At 41.8% G+C, this 21,965-nt stretch overlaps 1 long non-coding RNA gene across 11 annotated transcripts in view; it reads right to left on the bottom strand.

Annotated features, from left to right (window-relative positions):
* Positions 1-5,375: 5,375 nt before the first annotated feature.
* LOC111260052 (uncharacterized) overlaps positions 5,376-21,965 on the bottom strand; it is a 105,784-nt gene continuing 89,194 nt past the window's right edge. Inside the window, exons 3-6 of one of the 11 annotated variants that reach the window (XR_015310854.1) lie at positions 15,050-15,173; positions 9,164-9,260; positions 7,819-8,336; positions 5,376-6,088 (exon numbers count right to left, since the gene is read on the bottom strand). This is a non-coding gene — a long non-coding RNA (uncharacterized LOC111260052). The other 10 variants (XR_015310853.1, XR_015310856.1, XR_002680017.2 and 7 more) reach the window with 10 other exon arrangements.

The following is a 21,965-nucleotide window of genomic DNA, read 5'->3' as shown; positions in this document are numbered from 1 at the left end:
AAAAAGGCTAAATAGTGAAAGTGGTTACGTTCGAGGAAAGTTGTTCAGTATATCAATTTTACTGCATCTACGTGCGATTTGGACGGATTAGATGCGTACTGCATCAAGTAGCTCTAGCCTCCTTTAAACGAGGTGTTGGAGTGTCACATCAGTAGCAAAATAGACAATGAAAAAATCATAGAGCTTGTATGAATAGATAAACAGCGCTTCCGTAACATGTTATATTACGAGACAGAGGTAAGCAGCAGGCAAAGACGAGGGAATGACCGAAAGTTCGACAGAAGCACACGACTGACGGTAATTTAGTTGGCAGAGCCAGCCGCAGTAAAGGCCATAGACAAACTAAAACATGGGCATGGTCATCGGGCCCAGCAAGTGATTCGGGAACGAAAAAAGGACAACGCAGATGTAGCATGAGCATCGAACAGACTATGTTATGTATACAGGTCGCAAAGACACAGCCATAGATTAATAGCGCGCGCGTTTAAGCGTCACTCTTTACACACACACGCACTCACGTAAAGTCCTGTGTCGTATACACACATTATGAAGGAATTACGTTAGAAATAGGAATTTTCCATATTGCATTGATATATTTCGTATGATTTAATGTAATGATCGTTTTTATTACGTAAAGGTTATTAAAGCAGGGTTAAGTTATAGTTTGATATGGGTCCTCGATATTAAAGAAGGGGATTCATAATGGGGTATCAACGAACACCATTATAGGGTGCATTATAGGCGTATTTTTCTTGTTTTGCTGTTGACTGTTTCGAGCAATAGAAAATAGAAGGTGGAATATCAGGCAAATGTATCTCTTTGAATGAAGATAAACGGATTTACAGATTAAAACCAATGAAGTGCGACTTTTTTCTTAGTCACATTAGTAAATATGAATTATCCTGCGAAATACTTTAACAATGATATGAGTTATACGTTTCATTTATTAACTTCATTACAAAACGTCCGACGCCTTCGTATGCGATTCAATTCCGTTCATACAAGCAACTTAAGCGCCGCCGAGTGCCAAAGGCGAGGCGTTCTCTAATATATACGTGTCACAGCATAGGAATAAGCAGCTGTTGGAAACCGTAAAACGAGACATAAAAAGCGTTTTAATAATAGATTCAGGCTAAAATAGGTTTGCTTATCCTTAGCTTCTTTGCATACTTCTTATGCGGTATGTAGTTGTCGCCATCATGGCTGCATTTTGTGGATCTCGTTTGCATCGAGATGTAAGCACACAGCTTTTCTTCGCAAAGGGAAGTTAACAGCAGCGACACGGTGGAGTGCTAAATCTGCGCGAATAAAGCAGCACTAGAGCTTCATGTGTCCCAGAACCTACTCATCCTCGAGAGGAAGCTTGGAGAGTGCCGCTCAAGATGCTCGGGTTGGCCTAACTCTCCTGTTAAGGGTCCTTTTTGGTGAGTATGAAGAGCGGCTAGAAAGGACTCTTAGCCCCAACCCAAGAAAGCCGGAACGCAGCCTACATTGAAGTTAAGCTCTCGCGAAGCCGACTACCTCATGTCGCATGATGATGTAGCAACTTAGCAGATAGTAAATTACTTGTTTTCATTACAGAAAAAAACCAACCCATTCTATTCTTTTATAGAGGACGCGATCCCTGACGGAAATGATAACTTCTGAACAGACGCTTACTTTGAGGTGTTTTATCCTAAGGGCGCCCTCACACGTCGTCCCGGCCAGCTTCTCAACGAATTTATGTTTCTTACAGCGGCAAGCCCCCACAATTACCACCAGCATCGCCATCATCAATCAATGCGACACTTCAACTCGGTAAATCTAAAGTGAAACCGTAGTCGATCGAGTATGGAAGTTGCTTCTCGCCTTGCGTTTCATTAGCAGCTATCGCTTGCAGGTTAGCTAGACGTACTGCGATTACCTTGCGACCCGTTACCGATAAAACAAGCACACGGCAGCGATTTTCGACAGGATTAGGAGAACCGCCTCTATCGAAGAGGAATTTACCCAGCATGCGTGCTATATATATATATATATATATATATATATATATAATACAGATATGTACATATGTGGTCTGTGTGTCTCTGATAAGAAGGTGCCAGCTAAAGGGATAGTAGCAGAGTTTGGGCGATCTGCTTTCCCAGGAAGACTGCGAAAAAGTGACTCGGTTGACATAAGGCCTGTCGAGGCTAGAAGCTGCCAACTCAAGGGTCAACTCAACAGAGCCAACAAGCGAATAGAACCTAAGACGCGAAGAAATGTAGCCACTAGGGTTTGGCCACCATAGCCACAGAAGAAGCCAAGATCGAAGGCCACCTATCCAGTCGTCTAACCAGCGAGACCTTTTCCACATCTACATAGAATGAGTTAACCAGCAAGTCCAAGAGCTCTATTAGACACGCTCACGCCGTATGTCCAACCCAGGGGAGCCAGGGAAAGGAGACCTCTGGAGAAAGGTAGTGAGCCTTACTAAGATGCTGAAACAGACGCTTTCACAGGGAATTGCAGAAAGGCAGTCATCTCCACCAGCGAAAATGCCCCCGAAGACACAAAAAGGCCCGTTCGAATAGCGTCCTTCAAACGTATTGGCTTATGTAGAAAATTACAGGGAAAAAAGCAGGGTGAACAAAAAGATCGAATATAAGGAAGATGGCAGTAGACCTCAATAGGGGAACTTGTCATGTTATAGTGTGCACTTTCACGTTGTGGCTGTTTCTACTTTTAACTGAATGTTTTACAATGGGTGAAGATTTTAACTATAATAAATATAGGAAATTTGTTTAAAATATAGTAAAAAACAAAACTTCGTAATATATTGCTGAGTATTGCATGTAAGGATAATGGTAGAACTAGAGTTAAATGATAGGTAATAATGAGCTTTGGAGCACGGATAGATACAACCAGAAGTCGATTGCGAATAATTTTTATTTAAAAAATAAAAAAATATTCTACTTTTATAGACGCGCTAGACAAATACATAATTTTTATAGCCACTATGCCCATTGAATCGCAGAGAACCGACGAGTAAGGTAAGTCAATAGAAGTGATTATTGTCGTCACTGAGTTTCATATTTTAAAACATCGTGGATATATTTAATAAACTATACCTAATTTTATAACCTACAGCCATATCTTGTCCCCAACCACACAACGCGATGCTAGAAGTGTACATGAGTATAATGCACGACTTGTCCAAGGAATAGCTGCACCTTCGTGCCAGAGAAAGCCTTTCATTTCACGGATTTATATTGCCCGTAACACTGTGCTAAGCGGTAACATAAAGTCGTCATCTACGTCGATTGGCGCAGGGTATGCTCGTCTGGAACATTATAGTGAACCGGATAAAAATATACTTGTCTAGAGTGTTGCTTTGCACCTTTATTTTGTGATCAATTGCTGATACTAAAGCTTGTCTTGCTATGAACGGGATTCAGAGCTGGGCAAGTTCGATCCGAGAGCTAAGAAACAACATACACACACAGCACAAAAAGCGATTTACCCCAAAACTGAGGACGCTCCCGTGTGGAATTCCATTGAAAAGAACACTGCCGGGAGTTCAATACAAGACGAAAACTCTATAGATCGGCTCGTTTTCGCTGACGGCTTAAACCTGGATTGCCGATACTTCCAATCGTCACTTTGACAGGATTTCGATTTTCATGACAGCCTTAATAGTATCAGGACAGTGTCAAACGACTGCAGGGGATAGGGTACTTGTATGCTGGAAAGCAGAGCAGGTTTTGGGTCTTCAACCATAGTCAGACGAAGCGGGGGTTAAAAAGTTGACAACCTAGTGCGCTTCTTTCAAGAGTAACCTCTTTTTTGTTCGAGAGTATTCTGTAACATGTTACACGTCAACTCCGCTGAATTATCGATAAATTTATGTCTATTAGGTGCACGATGTGATACTGTCAACGTGCACGTTCAATCGATTATACCAGGTTTGTGTGTCAAAAGCTTGAGAGTTCCTAGCTATTGGAAAAGTTTGGCAAGAGTACTTGACGCATCTTCAAAGACCTGCTCGTCGCGAAGTCGAGCTGGCTTTAAATAATTAGTCGCCCCATGCGATTCACTCAATTCATCAAATGATGATCCCTATGTTGCTAGAATATTGGCGGAACTGCAACTTCTTAAAATGAATACCCTCGTACTGTGCGTGAACTCTTTGAGGTATCAAGAAGCAATTCGACTTCATTGGATGCATCACGAAATGAGTTTGTTATTGCCTTTGTTATTTTAAACAACACTTCAATGAAATCTAATCGCGCAGGTGACAGCGCCAATCAAATGAACACGCTATCGCGTCTTCCGTTCGATCCACACTAAACGCCATAGCACAAAACCACTAGCAGGGCGTTACATTGCTTCTGAAGAGTTGATATGTCCATCTTTCTCTCCATATCAGCAAAACACCGCTTCGGCTGATAGTTTATATCTGTATCACTACAGATTACTTTCAAAAGTAGGTCCGTCACAGTATGTTTCATACTGCCAGACAGCGGCCTGTCAAGATGAGACAACGACGACCGGCGCACGTGACTCATGTTCCCCGAATACAACTGATGCCCTCGAGCGCAGCTCTATATACCCCTGTCAAAAGTAAACAGCAGAAGGTTGAGCGTCGGACCCTACTGGCTCCAGGCCCGTCGTAGCAAAAGGCCACCAGACGTTGAAAACGTGGAAAGCGACACGCCGTTAGTCGCCAGCCGCGCACAGCATAGATCTTGTTTCGGATTCCTTCCTGATCGAAGTCATACACTGCAACCATTTTACGTTTTTCTTTCTTACGGTGTAGAACGAAGCAGGTTTCTTTGTTTGCTCGCTACACAACACCTAGGGTAAGATCGACGTATTTCTGTATTGATTAAATGAGGATTCTGTAAAGTGTAAGAGTGACAGCTGAGTAGGAACAAGTACCTTTGGAGCAGAGATTGTTTTCGAGTTGGAAAGCAATAGATTAAACTGTAGAGCGTCTATGTAGAAGTAGCGATCACAGTGATGGCGTGGTTGTTTAGCGGGTAAATTATGTTATGCGTCTTAGGTTTAAGCTTAGCCTATCGTTGGTGAGAGCGAATCTGTGATTGACGTACACCAAGCGTCACAGAATCTGAGATTAAAAGATGTCTTTTTGCCTGTCTAACTAATTAATAATCTGCCTGTAGGATCGAGTCTTCGCCCACCTCACTTACTATATATATATATATATATATATATGAAGTATTATAGAGCTTTACACTATAGAAAGATTGTGTATTGTGACTTTTAAGTCTAAGTGTCATCTACGACTGAAAAAACCGGCCGAAATTAATTCCGCTTCAAATATTATTACGCTATTATATATATATATATATATATATATATATATATATATGTATATATATATATACATATATTTCATTATAATATCAGCGATTAAATGCTTAGAAAACGTGACCTATCCTAATAACCTTTTCAGATGAATCGAAAATTTAATTTTCGAACATCCATATACCATAGGTTGCTTGGGTTAAGCTCGTTAGATCGTTACGTCGCAACGCGAGCCTCGAAACGGTAGCGTGTATATTTGCAGGCTAAAACCTAACTGTTTGAATCATCGGTGTTGTACGCACCTTTTACCTTCTAATATTTTAGTTGTATTGCAGTGTTTTTATTTGGTCCATGCAGAAGTCTATTGAACGTGAAACAATGACAGAGAACACCGGAGGCATTTTTTAGATTCAATAATTTGATTGGCTGGCAACGTAACTTCCATCTAAAAATAGCTCTTAATCTATGTGGGTATCTTCTCAACTATACTGCCATAACCTTTACCGACCGGGACGTTCTGTTCGACTGGGTACACGTCACATACCTATATCGTTGCTTCGAAAACGTAAGTTATGGAACCGGGTTGAACAAATGGGTTGAGTCTGCGAGCAGCCAGCCCATAGGCTCAACGAACCCCGTACACAAAAATTTCGTTCCATGTCTAACCGCTGTTATTATTGTAATTGCTTCAATTGAGAGAACTTAATACAGTTCGTTATTAACGGAAAGCTCCGTATTTTCTCTGTTCCGTCCGCCGCTCTTTCCTAACGACGACAGGCAATCGACTGAGCCATCTCTGTAATGAACTCCAAAAGTAACATATAGCAATTACTCGTTTTTTTTTTGTTTTTTTTTTTTTTTTATTGCTATCTCATAATGTTTGTTCGCAAAATATTATCTAAAAACCGATATAGGTTAAAGCTATTTAGCCATTCTCAGAGGAACAATGGCGATAGTAAATTCAAAAAAAAAAAAAACTGTCCTCTCGTCACTCTTATATATACAGGCGTACAAATCATGTGGTAGCTATTTAGAGCTTAATGCCATTGTTTGGTTCGATACCTATTATTAATTGTGTAAAATGTAAGACGAACATTGCCGGCCCATTAAGATGGTGTTCTGAATTGAGAAAAAAAAATATATCATACAAGCTAATATGCCCGTACTAAATAAATACACGATTGGGCGTTTGTTCCAAATAGAGATACTTTTAAGGCTCCAATCAATCAGAGTCTCGGTTCTGTAATACCGGTGCGCCAGCGGTATTTTCCTGCGGCGCGTCAGTTTCGGCCACTGCTCTAATCCTAATTCGCCTAATTACGACAAGTCTTGAATTTAACTTTCTGTCTGATTCAAAGGTAGTGATCTCTACGGGTAGACCATATTGTACCATACTCCGCCAAGCAACGTACGCGTCTGTTACGTGCAGCAATAAAGAAACGAAAATTTTCACCTGTACTCATATTTTTTATTATAGAAATTTATTATAAATAGTGGGCGAATTACTGAGAGGCGTCGGATATTTCTAACAGTTTTGTGACGTCGGTGGAATTCTCCCCTAAGCGCAGACGCTTTTCGAATATGACGTTTTGTCTACGTTTCTAGTAATATCCAAGAGCGAAGTTGCTATAGACCTGGCTATACCATTGGTTTGTCAAAGATTGTGTTATCGGAGTGTGCTTAGGTATTAGCAGCAAATACATCCCATTATCTGATAAGCGTTTAACAGAAATTGAAATTCCTCAGTGCAACTGACGCCCTTCCAAGATGGCGATAGAAGAAGTTTGCTAACCGTTTTTAGCTAGTAAATTTTCGAATTTTGGCAGAAAAACAATGAACACGATTTCCGATATTCGAACAATTGCTCGTCTATGCCAGTAATAATAATATTGTATGAATAATGATTGACAATTAAATCACTGCTATATAAAGATAACAACGAGAGTACTAAGGAAGTACGTAAGGGTGGACATCACGCATGTCTCACTTTCTAAAAAGACATTTTGTAAAATACAGCATAAAGCAAATAAATCGCAGTTTTGAAAACATCATTAATCTGTCACGGTCTCGCAGCATGTCTATTTCAACCTTTTCTTTGAATTTTCCAAGCGAAAATACAGAGCGTACAGCAAATATGATCGACGCCTCTATGAGGACGTAGCCTAGAAGGAAACACTCACTACTAGTAAAAAAACCTGCAGACCTGGTTTGGAAGCGCTTATCCCTTCGAAGAAGGAAAAACAATCTAATGATCTCTGAAGGAAATCAGATGTACGCTATATGTATTGAGCATTTTATTGTATATAAATGAAAAACAGAGGTAAATATCGTCAAGAACTATCAATTAAATAGTCTACGATTCGTTTGTTTGGGGCTTTTTCACTGTCGTTTTGAAGATGTATTTCGATTTTCAAGATCTTACTAAGCCTTGAAGGGAGATACAAACAGAATACGGGTTTAAGACTCAAGTCTAGCATTGGACTTACATCGTAATCTTATACTTTAGCTAACGGTCGGCTCACTTACGCAAAGGGTCGTACAGATCGTCACGCATGTCACAGATCCGTCTTATCGACACAGCCGATTTAGCAGTCGTATCTGCTATGCTGATTTCCCTGGAGCTCAATATTCCATCGTTATTTCTATTCGGAGCGACCCAGGAGCGCCCAAAGATAATGAGAAGCTCTTCTCTTTCGAAGAAATAACAAATGGCTAAGGATTAGGAGGATAGCTGCAATGAAAAAACGACCGGTGGCAGAAGTTAGTGGGTCTGTTACGCTATACATCTTTTAATGAAACGACATAAAAATACAGATTGTTCGATCCATTTATTGTATCGTATTAAAATTATTCTAAAATCTGATCGTTGCCAAAGATACACATACATCTCAAGAAATAGCAGTTGTTATTATCGAGGTGTTCATAACCCAAAAACAAGGATCGGGCATACTCATTTGCCTTTTTCGTACAGCTGACTTGAGTAAAGAAAACGATTTATGATTTTGTGTCAAGCGACTGAATAGGTTCACCCGAGTGGGTCCGCACTGTAAACAACAACAACAACAAAAAAAAAGCCAACCTCAGGTGGGACTCAAGTTCTGCGAGAAGGAGGATGTCAGGACAAAAAAAACCTATGCAAACTGTCATAGCCACTATCGAAATTACGAATGTAAAACCGCAGACAGCGTTTCATCCATAGCAGGACCTCTCTCTCTCTCTCTCTCTCATTAAAAGTGAATGGTATATGCCTAACTAGGGTCGTTGCCGTTCAGCCAGTACCTTTGATCAGTCTGCAAGTGGTCTGCAGTCTGCTATTTTTTCCATTCATAACTGGTAGTAACGTGAAACATTTTCGCGAGTTTTGTAATAAACGGTTTAACCTTTTAACAAACCTTCAGATTTCTTTGATTATTTTTACTGCTACTGTTGCTGCCGGCGCCGGTGACCGTGAACCACTGATTTCACAGAACTTTCATTCTTGTAACCGTACACACCCGACAACTAAGCGTATTATTATTATTATTAAAACTTCGCATATAAAACTTTCGTACGTTCAGACAACTTCAGATCCGTACTGCACAAATGCCGGCTGACACTGTTTTATGATCGAGATTTCCACAAACGATTCGCACATATTCAGAGGTGCCCAGGCGCCGTCGCTTCCTAGCTGTTGAGAGTTACTGTTACAGTGTGCCATATTCTTACCGTGAACGTTATGGATCGCTAAACAGAATCAATACGATTCGTCCTCTGACATGGCCGAAAGTTCCGAGGACGACTGAAATTCGTTTTCAGATCTGCGAATTCCATCTACCTCAAGACTAAACAGTAGTAGTAGTAGTAGTAGTAGCAGCAACAACTGAATACTCACGAATCGACATTCGATTGATCGGAACGTATTCTTGGAGTTCTGCTCGCGTAAATTCCGTGTATCATATTCACATAGGTCCGTTTTTTCAGCTATGTATCTGCAATCCATAGAATATTTAAAATGAACAAACTATTCAGTCGGAAACGGATACGTTACTGCCGCCGTATGTGCGGCGGAAATAAAAAACGTATTCCATAGAGAAGTTACTCAGCGCCATTCGTAATGCACCGCAGTTTGTGTCGAGACACAGGCGAATCGAGTTTATTCTGAAGTCTTCGAATTGAACACGTATAGCACAAACAAGAGGTCGCGTCCTCCTGTACATCGAGGCGTATCGTAAGCGACGTTCCTCGGGTGCCCGTTGCGAACCTGCCTTGATCCTAATTTACGGGCTAAACCTAAGACCCTAATTCTTGCAGGCTCTATTTCATCACTTATCTTTTATTGGGACCCTTAAAAGACGTCCGATGCCCGCGTATTGCAACTTAAGACACTTCCGTGTCGTTGCAAGCATTGCTGCCATCCCTATAATTGTTTGTTCTCGTACTACTACGACTGGTCGTTGAGGCGTTTCTAATTTAACTGCAAGCAAGGAGAAACAGGTCTCTAACATATATGTCCCTTATATATATTCCTTTTTCCTTTTCTCGTGCTCATTGTTTACCCGCTGATTATTAGTGTCCCGACCGAACACACGTCTTCCCCTACCGACTATTAACGACCGATCTCACACCATCAGAGCCACCCACTATCCCCTACACCCATTTACTGTGTCACGCTCACTTACAGCACATAATAGTTACCAGCAAACTAATTTCCTGTAAACAGGCTTGTTGCAACAGCAGAAACAGTACGGCCATTTTAGGGTCCTATATCGCGTGTCCATGTACAGTCTGAACCCGTCTGTCTGCAAATGTTTATCTATAGGTAGATGCTACTGAGCCATACAACGGCTGCCACTCCGGGAAAAAGGTCTTAAAGATCTCATTTGCTATCCTTACCACGACCGCTTATCTTCGCTTTCTCTGAGAACAAACTATCGGTTTACCTCGATCACTCGATCGTGTGCCTTACCGACCACGCAAAGAGTTACCTCAACGTATTCTTCGGAACTCGTCTGGCATTTAGCATTATTGCTGCTACTGCCTTCGGGCCCTACGCGCACTTTGACGCTGTTTTGATGCCGGCGAGAAAATCATTTCTGAGTTCCTTTTTGGTTCTTCAAAGGGCAGCAGCTTTAGAAGTGTCGAAAACGGCTGTTTGTGAGGGTTTTGACTGTTAGATCGAAAGAAAGAGCGCTCGGTCGGTCCTCGCGAGCTTTCCTCGAATAATCTTAACAGCATTTTCAACAGTTGCTGCTCTGCTGGTAGGACTACGTGGCGTGGCATCGCCGGCGCCCGTTATTGTCGCGGGGAAAAATATATCGAGGACAAATTCTCTGTCGGTGGCGGGTCGTGAAGAAAATTTCAGAAAGAAATTAGATTTCTATTAGCACCAGCAGTAATGCCAATGGCAGGCAGGGCGACTAGAGCAATCTGGCTGAGGATCGGGGGAGTCAGAATCCTGCACAATGGCAGCCACATCAAACTTCAGACTAGCTCATGCAGAAGTACAGCCTTGCTGCTTACAGAAAACTGCATGTCTGTGCTTTTGGTTGAGGCGTACGTTTGGCTAATATCGTTAAAACATTTATATGTAATCAACGGTATTTCTGGTGGGACGTTGTTTTAAATTTTGTGATATGTCATGCCGTGGATTTCTTAGTTGGGTCATTTACTAGAATAACAGTAGTAAAACTACGATATCAGCTTGGTTTATTATCTCTTTAAATATCGTCTTTGCATTATATCGAACTACGCGGTTCAGTCTCTTTTAATTGAGCTTTCTACCTATAGTCAAAGAGTGTAATTCTGTGATGTATGACAAGTAAGATAGAAAATTCAAGCATACATATTGCATTTTTTTTTAGCTAAAAAAGTTATCTGAAAGTGTTTCTGAATAATATTTGTATAAATGAAACAGAATGATATCACACATATTTGTTAAAGGCACAAATATTAAATACAAGTATGATTACCATAAGTTTTCGTCAAGTTTCAGTCGTTCCAACATACATTACTTTAAGTAGACACAGCGTATGCGTGAGCTAGCCTTGGGATGCCTCACCAACGTCCACTACAATCTGGCTATATGTTATATATAGTATATAAATTCTTGTCAAATGACGCAACTAGGACGTTTTCATTCTTTAGCAAGCGTTCGGCATCACTGGTTAGAGTAACAACAAAACCATGAGCTAGGGCCGCGTCCAATATGGTCGGCCATACCATTATGTTTTTGAGCATTCAGGGTACCCATGCTGGTCACCAGGCCGACCTCATTCGGCGCAGGTCGTTTGAACAAGGCCAGCTGAACCTGGCTATCAACAAGTTCGTGAACGATAACGTATCAACGACAACAGCGAAATATAGGTAGACAGTGTGAACGGGTAGGCAGTTGGACGCTGACTAACCTTCTGATGAAAGATCGCCAAAATGCCACGTCTCTACATAGGTAGTAACTAAACAAAATACTATTACTATCTATTGCTACACACTTAATTGGAGTACGATAAATTAGAACGAGAGAAATGGCCCGCTCCGGTAGTTTATAGGACGTATGTCCTGATATTTCTGTCGGTATCCTGAATCGACGTCCAAAAGATTAGACCAGGCAAAAAGTTACGCGCAAAGCGGAACAGCTAGAGCAAAGACTATTATCAAGTATTGTAAACCGAAATAGATTAGTAACAGATAGTGTAGCTTGACTTCGTTCGCCGCTCGACTGCGATTCTTCTTAATCCTCGAGCCGGTAAGGTGTTTCATAACCAAAATATAAATAGGCACTCATCAATCATTATTGGCACAGGCTGGCCAGTTTTCTAATCACGTCACGGACGTCATGAGCAAAACCAACGCTCAGTGACGACTAATACCAAGCACGTTCTATTACACAATTCAAACATTATCTGAAACGGCTGTTCAGCCAACGACGGCCCACATTTAGCAACGATATTCGTTTTTGATCTGGGTTTGAAAATACGAACGAATCAGAAGCGATCACAAGTATATGTCGAGGTTCTCAGAGGTTCAGCCGAATTAATCAGGTGAGCTTTCGGATGCAAGCTTCATGTAGTAATGTTACTCGGTGAAGACAGCCCATAAGTATCTTGACCGATCGCTAATTAGCCAACTGTTCAGTCCTCGTCAGCGCATTGAAATTGTTCTCATTCGCGCTAAGCACTCGCAGATAAAAAGTCTTCGGATGAGCGAATTCTCCAGCTTAGTGTTTCAATTATAATGTTGGTCCGGATTTTTCACCACTTGGTCTTCACGTTTTAAGTTGCCGTTACTAATCCATTTAAACGGATACGTAAACATCGCCTCAGACGCTGTTCATCGTATACTGTTCTCCTTTGCTAAGACGGTGATGCATCCCGCGGTCGCGTTCCACTGAAGCTGTACACAACTTTGCTTGATTAGGAATCCGGGAAAGCAGGACGCATGATTTGCTAAGCTAGAACAACAAAACTGACGTCGAAAGGCCAAAACTACCACTGGAAAAGGAAAAAAAAACTGAAGTTTGCGCGGACATCACCGATGCTGATACGTAGATGTGATGGAACACTTGAGATTCAAGGAAGAACACAATGGGCAACCACGAAGTGATCAATCAAATGAGTTCACTCGATTTTTGAGCGGGACACGAGCCATTACCAAATCGTATGCTATCACCTCGCATTACGTCGTCATATAGACCCGTCTGCTCCAATTTGCAGGACTCTATGAGGCGGTGACTTCGTCTATGGCACCCATACTACCGTACGACTGTAGATACATAAATAGATATATGCATGAAATTGCTTCTGTCGTAAGTTGAGGCGGCGGCCACCGCTTCCTTATCAGCATCTAAATCCTTACGTATCGCCTTTACCTAACGCTAAAGCATTTCCCATTACTTGAGCCGTTACCATACCGTAAAATTCATACTAACAGCCGCCACAGCGAGCTGACAGTACACAGAAGGTGTGAATAGCTAAACAATATGTTCCGTTTCTGGCCCTGTTCTTTCTGTGTAGTGATATGTTGATGTTATAACAATTGGCAAATTATGACACAGTTATGTTACAGTTTGCCGCCCAGTCCTACAAATTAGAGAAAGCCGTAGGCCTCAACAACACTAGAGATCAGGGTCATACCAAAAAAAAGAAGCCCCTCTCGTATTAACCAGAAATTAGCAAAACCGGTATCTCCTTGACTTCTTGATCTGTTGTCGATGCCAAGCTAACACATTGTATTATGTTCATCATGGAACCACTAAAATGATTAACTTGCTTAAGTTCTTCACGGATTATTGTGTTTAGAACTGATCTCCCGTATTCATGCCTGATGATAGCGCCAAAATAGTTTAGTCTTGACATCAGGAGTTCTCAGCTGCAGCACGGATAACTTCATTGCCAACTACCTTGGTCATATCAGGTGCGAAGTGTTCGCACTACGTACCACTTTGATATAACGCAGAGCTTCAATAAAGCGATCTTTGCACGCGTTTGGTAGCAGGCAGGTGACGGTTTCTTGTTTACGACTTATATATCTTAGCAGCTATGACGCTTGACTGACAATGATGATAGCTTCGCTCCGAAAACGTACATCTCTCATATAATGCCACTGTATCTGGCTCCCCTCGTCATGGCCTGTGGATATAGTAATAGCGTTGTGATAATAAGCGGCAACTGCCGATATGAATGATAATTACCATTAGAGTTAGGTGTGCTGGCAAAATGTAGGTAAGGCGATGAGGAAGAGATAGCAAAACAGCTCGCTGGCCATGGTGCATGCTTTCTTTTGTGATGGCATCGACTGTTTCAGTCAGAATTCAAGGATCGAGTGCTACACACATCGTTGAGTAGAACTCGCGCCGCTGTTTGGTAGAAAAGCGTGACCTTGTTGACCGAATGCCCACACCGGGTGGCCTGTCTGTCTGCGCTTTTGGCCTACCTACCGGCCATCGATTGAGTTCTACTTTCGTCCGCTCCATCGACTTGAAGCTCTAGAGCGAACGCCACAGGTACACGAAAATTGCACCGCCACGATGCGCTAGCCACAAACGACTACGTGCCCAAACGGCAAAAGCACAGACGTCCCCGGTCACATCATCAGTGGGTGTGGACGTGTCTATGAAGCGTAGGTTGTCTTTACAGTGGAACAGCCGAGATGTATGCGTAGGAAGTGGCATGCAGGAACGGTCTGGGACGCCTTCGTAGACTTTTCAACGTCGTGTGCAACAGTTACTCGAAATACCTCACGACTGGCCAACGCGAAGTATATTGTTTATTCATGACACAGTATTCAACCGATGCATTGGGACGGCGTCATCCACGCATCGTTCCAATAATGGCTGTGACCAACTTCTAAACTTCAAATAGGGTTGGCTACACAAGATGAGACTTCAATCTAACTTACTTATACTCATGGCTGCGACAGAGAGAAGCGAACATTTAAATCTGTCGATATGAACTTTTCTAAGAAGTAACTTTGCTAATCTATTATATGGAAAATCAATGTTTATATATGCCAGCGTGGACCGTCTGCCGATTTACTATCAAGTAACCGAAACAAGATGCCGTGTACAGGGCCAGAGGGTTTTGTGCCGTTATTTATGACGTTGTTCATTTGTTGTCTGTATCATATTTAACACACAGGATCCGTTAAGTCCGCTGTATAATGTAACACTACTTGACATGAGGATGTGCCACTCTTCAACGTATTCCGTCGAGCGTTCGGTGACGAAATGATGTACTTCACTTACAGTTAATCACTCCGCATTAATTTTTAAGTTAACACCGACCCTTATGTCGTCGTTATGTTGTAGTGGTAACGCGTCCGTCTCATTCAGCGACACGTGAGGTGCTCGAGGTTCCGGGCCAAGCACAAACATGCATCGTTCTCTGCCGGGGGCTGTCGCCGATCGTCTAAATAACGTAATGCGCAATTAAGACATACCGGACGTGGGCCTCGTAACATAGCGACCTTCGCATCGCTAGATGGCGATCGCATCTAAGGGAATGAAAACCTTTTCCCTGTATATAAGCATTGTCCTACGAAAGACAAATATTAGCCTTCTATGCTAATCCGCTTAGAAGGTCCGATTCTTACTCCAGAAGCTAAGCAATGCTACGAAGTAATCTTGAATTCAGCTATAAATCCCAAGCTAACATTATATAAATGAAAACAAATACATACACATCTTTGTTGACAATTCAATTTCCTGTTTCAATACATGGATAATAATCAGTTGAAGTTACCTGTAAGAAAAAGGAACGTTATCGTTATCCACTGAGGTAGTTATTTCGTATAGGTTATGCACTGCGGAAATAGTCAGCCCGAATTGCATAATGTCCTTATTTCACGAAATAGATGTCTTCAGGACTAATGAATCCTGAAAACGACTAAGACGATCGCGCAATGGGTATAAAAAAAAAACAACAAAAAGAGACACCGATATCGAAGAACTGATTTGACTAATGCTAATAGTTAACAAGAGGGTACTTCGACAACTTGACGTTGATTCGGACCTGCAGCAGCAAAATAGTACTAACCGGACTTACTGTCACCTCAATAGTCGCGACATTCTGTCGGCGTGGGGTACTGCAACGGCTCACTACCGTATGTCGTAAATCGTATCATTTTTTAGTATTCATAATTTCTGAGTGGGCCTTTGCTTCTCCATGACAGATATACATAACCATATTTGCAGGCGCGTACATGAGGTGTTCATACATATGTATAAATGGGGAAAGCAGGGAAAAAGAAGTCGATGAAGTTTGTCCGCCACCACAGTGAAGTATGCTGATCTTCCCCGTTCCCTCCGCAGACCCCTCCTCAAGCTGCCTAGAACCAAAAATTTCGTTTAGTTTAATCAACGTCTTTGATATTTGCCCTCATTTTTTGCGCGCCTATCTCTCCGATGTCCCTTTATCCACGGTTCCACCAACCCTACACCTTACCGCAAACCCCCTGTAAACATCTTTCATCGGCTCCCTTTTACCACTCTACTACAAGCCCAGTTTAGGGGTTTTGTGGTAGCTCTGTGGTAGTGGTTTAAGCGGTTGTTCTCTCACCTTCTCACTGTTCTTGTCGATTTTGAAAAAGTGGGTTTCAAAGCTGCCGGTGACAAGCGCAGCGAGTACTCTCGAGTCGATGATGCCGTCATTTCAAAGTCGTTTCCAGAAGAGATAGACTGAATGATGTTTTATACAAAAACTTGGAAAATGATGTTCATTTGCATCCATTCTATCCGCTACTATTTTCGCGAAGGACGACACGAGCGCTCTGGCTAAGCAATGAAACGGCGCTTTCGCTTATTCACCGATTTGGCACTCGATCGGGCTGGGCCGAAAGTTAGAAGTGGGGCGTGGCTGCCAGGAGTTACCTGGCAGGTTAACAGCTGACTAGATTCCAGCGAAAATCTGTGAGCGCGGAACGCAAGCAGCCAAGCCGAAATTGACCGGCTCCCTCAGTGTAAACTGAACGATACATTATGTTATAAATGGGCACGCTAAAGTGGCGTCGTATGGGCGAAGACAGGAAGAAACCGTTGTCGAAAATAGATGAAACCCTTTATTATAGTACAAAGTCAGAGTTTGCCAAAATTGTTAAAGTGAACGCGTAGACATCGATTCATGATTCATTAACAAAGAGTACGAACGAAAGAAGCAAACTGGCAGTCGTTGACGTCGTAATCTTCCCTTTACTATGTGAGTATCATGTAGTCCAAAGAGCTTTACCGAAATATTCATTTTTATGTAAATTTTATGTTATCCGGATTTCTACCGTTGGGGTAAATTCGTTCTGTAATAGTCACACAAATCTTGACAGAGATTATAATAGCAAAAGTAACATGAGTATTCTATAAAAAAATCAGTGTACGAGATATAGTAAACGAGGTAAACAGCAGGTCATTGGCTTTCCCGAAAGCTAAAAGCCTGCTTAAAGTTAAATGACGAAATTCAAGTCAGCATTTTGAAAACAGCTTTTATTTTAAGAAATATTATATATATATCCTACCTACATGTTGGAATAGAAAGTATGTGAGTTGAGTCGGTTAACGAAGAACTAACGCTTGCTCTACGTCATTAAATTTTACTTCGCTTCCATATAGCTATTTAGTACGAGTCTCTGCTTACCCTCACTATGGAAAATCGTTTACCTTAATACTTCACCATTCGCACGCTGTCTATTCCACCCCGTTTATGGCCTGCGCTAAGCAACTGCTTTTCATTAACTTAGCATCTTCTGTTCAGGCTGAGTCTCCCTAAATATTTTCGGCATCCTTCTTTAGAATAACAAAGGTTTGTCTATGAGTGATGGGGTGAGCCTGCCATAAAGGCTCACGAGACCGCTCAAGTGCATGCCGTCCTTAACAAAGGTAGCAGTGGAAGCCATCCTAAACCTACTAAAACGCTTATATATGGCAAACACAAAGTTACCCGATGATTCAGAGGGCCAACTTGACGCGGATGCTTGCATAGAAAGCGCAAATATTTTAAAGAAGATTATATATCCTGACCGATATCAATCGCTCGTCAGTACCATGCAGAGATTTTGAAGATGCCAATCGATAAGTATGTGTTTCTGTAATCCAAGCAACGGCCTTCTTAATACGTATACCCAGTTTACTAGCTACTGAAACAATTTTCAGATGCATATAGTTAATTCTTAGGAATCATCTGTTTTGCAATGTGACGTAACAGTTACTGCCGCTATTTCTGACCTTTAAATAGAAAAATAGGACACTGTAGTTTATTCTTATCGAGAATTCAGTCTTTGGATCGTTGACTGATTGATCAGTTTGTTCCGCTCAAGCCGAAAGAAGGCGAAGGCTGGAAAAACGGCGAACACCACCCAACATAGACATTTGGTTTGTAGCTATCCTTTATCGTTGTTCTTGTTCTTTAGGTATAGGGAAAATTGCTATGCAGATAGGGTATTTGCTATTATTATTGCTGTATATTAGATAGTAGAATGTTTAATACGGTACAATGTAGTTGAATTGATATCCCATTGACGTTCTACAATTTGAATTTCATGGTGTAGAGAACGAAAGCAACTTTTTTTTACTACCTTCCACTGTGGACAAGATCATCATAGAAAATGTAAACTCAAGAAGAGGTGGTGTGCTTGACACGATCTTCCTACCTACTTGACAGCTCTATCGAAGAGCTTCGACACTTCAGCAGCACGAGAGTGTCGCAAGTTTCAAGATAGCTTAGCTGACGGACCAGATCAATAGAATCGCGTGTCTTTTTTCGTATATTAGTTACATGAACGCCATTAATCAATCGACTGGTAATAACCTGTTCGGCGGGTGGGGATTTCGAATACATTCACAAGCTTCAAGCCGGTTCCCGTTGTCGGTTTGAAGACGAGCTGAAGCTTTCGTCAGTCGAAGCTCACAGGTCGTTAACTAATGTCTAGAAATAAGCTCTAAGCTGGGAAAAATGACAAGCGTTGGAATTAAGAAAGGAAGCTTGTTTTTTTATGTCCAGAAACTATGTCCATGGACCTTAAATGCCGTTCCTGGAGGTCAATTGTCCTATAAACCATTCTATTGAAATACTATATTGCTTTGGAATTCAAGATCAATAGATAAGAATACAAGTGAACCGTTTGCAAGCATATTTACCAGTGCCTCATCCGGATAAATTCCGAGTCCGAAATATTGCTATGGGGTATCTTGTATTTTGTTTATGTTATTGAGTATTGATATTTATTACTGCAGATGGTCATCGATTTCAATTGTTTGTGTATGTGTATTAATACGTCACGATTTCCCAGTTTTCTAAATTTCATCGTTGCCCAGCTACTTATCCGAGCCAGTTGCCCATTTCTTCTCAACGATAGCGATATACTCAAATACAGTACAAATAAGAGACGGCTACGAGGTCTAATTAGGTATAGTATATATAGCACGTCAGGGACATCATTATTGTATAAACCGCGAAAGTGCGACGTCTGTTGCGCGACTTCACTGAGGACCGATGTCAACTTCTCACCAATAGCGGTACCAAAATTAACATCTCATTAAATTCTCCCAGCGATTCGCGTACAGTGAGGCGCCTACCGTAGCCGCAAAAACGCACAAAATCATCGTATGAATCTGTGAGATTTACCAATTATGCATATCGTCTCCCATATAAAATCATAGTAATATATATATATTATGGCGTTAGCCACATATATGGTACTCAACGATGCTCAACACACGCTTCATTTTGCGCACCATAAGCTTTTGTCTTCCACATTTATTTCATTTCAAAGCGGTTGGTACGAAGCACCTATAGCAACAAAACAACAATGAGGCAAAACAGCACATGAGTTTCGATGAGACGCCTTCAGTCGAAGCACCAACCTTCCAGTTTTCTTTGCACCGCTCAACCTCACAAAGCGACAGGTTGTCATCGTCCTCTGGATAGGACATTTTGTATCCTCGAAGAGACGTAAATGCCCAGAATGGCACAGGCCAAGCTGGCTGAAGCTTTAAAGGGTTGACTGCGGTGAGCGATAAGCTAAGCGGTAACACTGCAGATTATGTTACACAAGAGGGAACTGCAAGGACAGCAGCGTTCTTTGAACGGCCGCATGGGAACGAGTCGAATCACAATCAGATGTAGCTGCTACAAAAAGGGGAAACGGTTTGTGGATGGTGGACGGCGTCAAGCAAACGGTAAACTGCTGAGTACGGTCTGAGGGGAGCTCTCAGGGAGCTAAAACAGATCACGCGATTCTTCTTCACATAGAGAAGTCGGTTTCGTTCTGTCAAACAAAAAATAACAAAACGTTATTTAGGGTCTTTTTGCTTGGCAATCCACCCACTAACAATCAAGTAACTACTGCTAAAACTTTTGTTCAAACATGACGTTGTAGCCACAACGCAAGTGATGACACGTCTGTATCAGTAAATCTTCGAGTAACGATAGCCGATTGGAAGAGATAGCGACGAAGAAATACCCCACTTGATTATGTAAATAATGTAAAAATTTTACTTATCCGAACGTGCGCCGAATTTGAAAATTTTGAATTAGCCCAAACTAGATGATGAGTTTCGGCAGATCACATTGTGTAATTTCAGCTAGCTAGTTAATTAGAGACATAATGCTCCCGTATGTTTTGCGAACTCAACCATTTTATCCCGCTGTGGTCCAATATTGTACATGGTCTTGCGGTGTAATCTACGAACGATGTGACGTACACGACGACGCATAAACGGAACAGTCTGAACAGACCGCCACCCATTTCAATGATACTCGAAGCTTCGCGACTCGATGAACACTGCGCTCTTTCTAGTTACGTGAAGTGGGCTACCGTTCCGTCACATCATAGACGATAATATGAACCCTAAAGGATCCTATAGCGGTTAGACAACGTAAATGATTTCGCCAACCGTTGTGACGTGACATTCAATAACAATGAGAGGCACAGGGAACGGCACAGGGTTCCCTAGGCAAGGATGGAAGTGAAGGTTACGTGCCTGAAGCGTACAGCTGGAAAAGCGTACAGCTGGAACAAAGGCATACTAACTTTAAACGTTACCGCGGACACTGAGATTATCGACATGAGTAACGCCACTCGTAGCGGTAAAAAACTGCGCGTGGTTCAGTGATCGATCTGTGTAGAGGTCTACTGTCAGATGCAGATGTACGCTAGAAACCCAAACAGACAAATAAAATGTACAGGAATTGACAAGTTCGTTGTGCCGCGATAGGACTTCATGGTTCGTCTGATATGGAACTGGATAGATTTGGATTATAGTTTCGATTCGACTATGACCACCGAAAACGGCCGCCTATTGGCGTAAATCCGATGCTGGGAATCCACAACTTAGATTTACCTTAGGGGAACAAACTTATAGAGCATTAGTAAGCTTGCACATTGTACAGCCTGTAGTCATCGGAGCGTATATATTTGATTTTGTAATATTACATCGACATTTTCGGGCAGAGTTCTCATTAGAGACTACGGGAACATAGGGAAGGTCTTTTTTTTTTTTACCAGTACTGGTTAGACCAACTGTCTATGCTATTGGCCGATAAGTAGCGACTCTTCGCACAATCGTTAGCCAACATTATTATTCAACGCTTTATATAATGTTCTATTTCAAACATTACAATCGTTGCCCATTGGACAAAACTCGCATCGATACCAACTAGCTCACCTCTAGGCCACCTTATTCACTATTTTACCGTCAAGTTTTTTTAGCGTCAGTATCACGGTATATAATAGCGCACCGCTAGCACTTCTCAAGCCCGCACACGGAAGAATCTAAATGTGACTTCGTACACCGCGTTGCCCACGCTTTCTGTTTTGAACAGCACGCGATCCTTTAATATTTTGTTCCTGATGTAACGCGTAAAAAAAAGTCTATGTTATAAATAATTTCGCCACATTTACTTCTGTATCTTCGTCTCCATTGCCGACGAACGAATAGGGGCCTTATCGAACAGTTTGGCCGTATCTGATCTGCGAAACGACGTAGAATAACTAGCAACGATTCCCCCACATCCGATAGATTTCAGTGCCCCGGATGTTAACGCAGCTGAAACACCAAACTTAACCTCAAAAGCGCGCAAACTTAGAACCGGTCAGCGAGATCTATTTGATGATTTACTATAACTCGATTAAATTGCTAGATACCGACATGGCGGCGGCAGATGAATAGTAAAAGTTCCTTATTGCTATCTATGTGCCATTTTCTTTGTCGTCGT

This window comes from Varroa jacobsoni, unplaced genomic scaffold (genome assembly GCF_002532875.2).
Source record: "Varroa jacobsoni isolate VJ856 unplaced genomic scaffold, vjacob_1.0 scaffold_394, whole genome shotgun sequence".
NCBI lineage: Eukaryota > Metazoa > Arthropoda > Arachnida > Mesostigmata > Varroidae > Varroa > Varroa jacobsoni.
This window is presented reverse-complemented; position numbering and strand designations above follow the sequence as displayed.